General features: G+C 41.2%; 1 protein-coding gene across 4 annotated transcripts in view; it reads right to left on the bottom strand.

The window, feature by feature from the left end:
- Positions 1-2,666, bottom strand: part of HHAT (hedgehog acyltransferase) — a 219,908-nt gene that overhangs the window by 153,218 nt on the left and 64,024 nt on the right. The gene's annotated exons all lie outside the window — the stretch shown is intronic.

The raw sequence follows: 2,666 nt of genomic DNA, 5'->3' as shown, positions 1-2,666 counted from the left end.
TAATTAATTTTTAAAAACAGCAGAAAATCAAAGATAAAGAAAAAAAATACTGAAAAAGAAGCCGGGGGCGGGTGGGGGCCGGGGAAGAGCTAACCTATAGAGGAACAAAGATAAGAATGACATGTAGCTTCTCCTCAGAAAGCACGCAAGCAAGAAGAAAGCGAGGTGAAATATTCAGTGTTTTAAAAAAAAAAAAACTAGAATTCTGTATCCTATGAAATTATCCTTCAAAAGTGAATGAGAAATAAAGACTTTCTCAGATAAAAATGGTGGAATTTGTTTCCAGTAGACTTGCCTTACAATCAATGTTTTCAAAAAGTTCTTCAGAGAGAAGGAAAATAATACAAGTCAAAAACTGGGATCAACATTTTTAAAAAAGGAAGAGCACCAGAGAAGGAATGAGTACAGGTAAAATAAAAAATTTTCTTATTCTTTTTAATTGACCTAACAGATAACGGTCTGCTCAAAATAAAAGCAACAATGTACTGATGATGATGGTTTATACATAAGTGAAATAAACAATAACAATCATACAAGTGACAGGAAAGAGGAATTAGGAACGTATTATCACTACCAGGAAGTGGTGTATGTTATCTGGAAGTGGACGCGGATTAGTTGTAAAGGTGTATTGCGAACTCTAGGGCAACTACTAAAGAAAGAGATGGCAAATAAGCATATAAAAAGATGCTCCACCTCATATGTCACTAGGGAATTGCAAACTAAAGGTACCACTACATACCTATTAGAATGGCAAAAATCCAAAACATGGACAACACCAAATGCCGGCAAGGATGTGGGGCAACAGAAACTCTCATTCGTTGCTGGTGGAAATGCAAAACGATACAGCCACTTTGGAAAAACAGTTTGGCAGTTGCTTATAAAAATAAGTATACTCTTACCATATAATCCAGAAACAGCAATCCTTGGTATTTACTCAAAGGATTTGAAATTTTATGTCCACACGAAAACCTGCACAGAGATGCTTGTAGCATCTTTATTCATAATTGCAAAACTTAGAATCAACTAAGATGTTCTTCCATGGGTGACTGGATCAATAAACCGTGGTGACCTAGACCATGGAATACTGTTCAGCGCTGAACAGAAATGCACTATCAAGCCATTAAAAGACATGAGAAGCTTTAAATGCATATTACTAAGTAAAATGAATCAGTTTGAAAAAGCCGCATATTGTAAGGTTCCATGACATTCTAGAAAACATAAAGCTATGGATATGGTAAAAAGGTCAGTGATTGACACAGGCTGGGGAAGAAGGGATGAACAGACAAAGCACAGAGGATTTTTAGGGCTGTGAAACTATTCTACACATTATAATGGCAGATAAATGTCATTCTACATCTGTCAAAACCCACAGACTAAGAGTAAATCATAATGTAAACTGGGGACTTTAGGTGATGACGATGTGTCAGTGTAGGTTCCTTTACTGTAACAGATGTACCACCCCGGTGCGGATGCCGATAGTGGGAGAAGCTGTGTGTGTTGGGGGTAGGGGGTCAGGGGGTGAATGGGAATTCTCTGTATCTGCCTCTCAATATTGCTGTAAACCTAGAATTGCTCTAAAAATAAACTTGTTTAAAAAAAGGAAATTATAAACATCTTTGTGGCGGGAGGGCGGGGAGGGAGAGGCAATGGAATTATAGGCACAAACGTGGACTTCTAGGGTCCTGGTTAGTTCTTATTCCGAATGGTAGGTACATAGTGGTCGTAGGCATGCAAGTGGGTGACTCGTTGGCCTTTCCAAGCCAGTGGGTTTAGTGTCCTAGCACTGACCTAAGAGGTAATAGTTATGCGAGATACCAGCTTTTCCCTACTGTTTAAGCCTCATTTTGAGTTGAGTTTTCCATTATTCACAGTGAAAATAACCCCAACTGATACAGCCTCTTAATTTGGATGCAGTACAAATGGGATTCGATTTAGCATGCACCATCATTCAACCCTATTCTGTTTTGCCTAATCACATCATTAAAACCTTAGAATATTAGTTACCCCAGCTACAGAAAAGATTTGTTCGGAAAGAAGAGACTGTCATTAAAACAGCTCAGCATTTTTCCAATCCAAAAGGCATCTTCCTTGAAAACATTCTGATTAAGCGTGTGTGACACCAAGGACAATTGATATATAGTTTTTTAATCTATAAATCACCGAACAGATAAGGAGTCCAGTCAGGCTTGTACTACTGCCCTCGGTAGGGAGAGGCTCAATCTGGCCAGAATATCACATATTTCCCATTGGGAAGACAGGCTGGAGGTCAGACCACAGGGCTGAATTTAGTTACCATAGGGAGTTCTCGAAGGAGCAAACAAGGAAATGACGAGGTTTAGTGGCCGCGGTTTCTCCAGGCTGGGTCCCTCCCGGGGACTGTGTCCTGCTGAGCAAAGGGCTTCCACCCCGCCCACTTGCAGACGTAAAGAAACAGGTCGACAAGAAAAAGGGGGCCAACGGAGGGGCCCGCACACGCACAGGCCATTTGTCTGTCGACCAGACGCTTTACGAAGTAAGCCCTCCACCCTCAGCGTTTCAATTAATCCTCAAAACAACCCCAAATTCTGCTCTCGGGACTGACGGAGACGGACAGAGGTTCTGCAAGCCGCCAAAGTTTGCCACGAGCGGTGGGTGGAGCTGGGACACAAGCCTGTGTCTGTCTGACG

The sequence above is a fragment of the Pteropus alecto genome, unplaced genomic scaffold (genome assembly GCF_000325575.1).
Source record: "Pteropus alecto unplaced genomic scaffold, ASM32557v1 scaffold101, whole genome shotgun sequence".
Classification (NCBI taxonomy): domain Eukaryota; kingdom Metazoa; phylum Chordata; class Mammalia; order Chiroptera; family Pteropodidae; genus Pteropus; species Pteropus alecto.
Note: the sequence above shows the minus strand (reverse complement) of the source record. Positions and strands in the feature narration are given on the sequence as shown.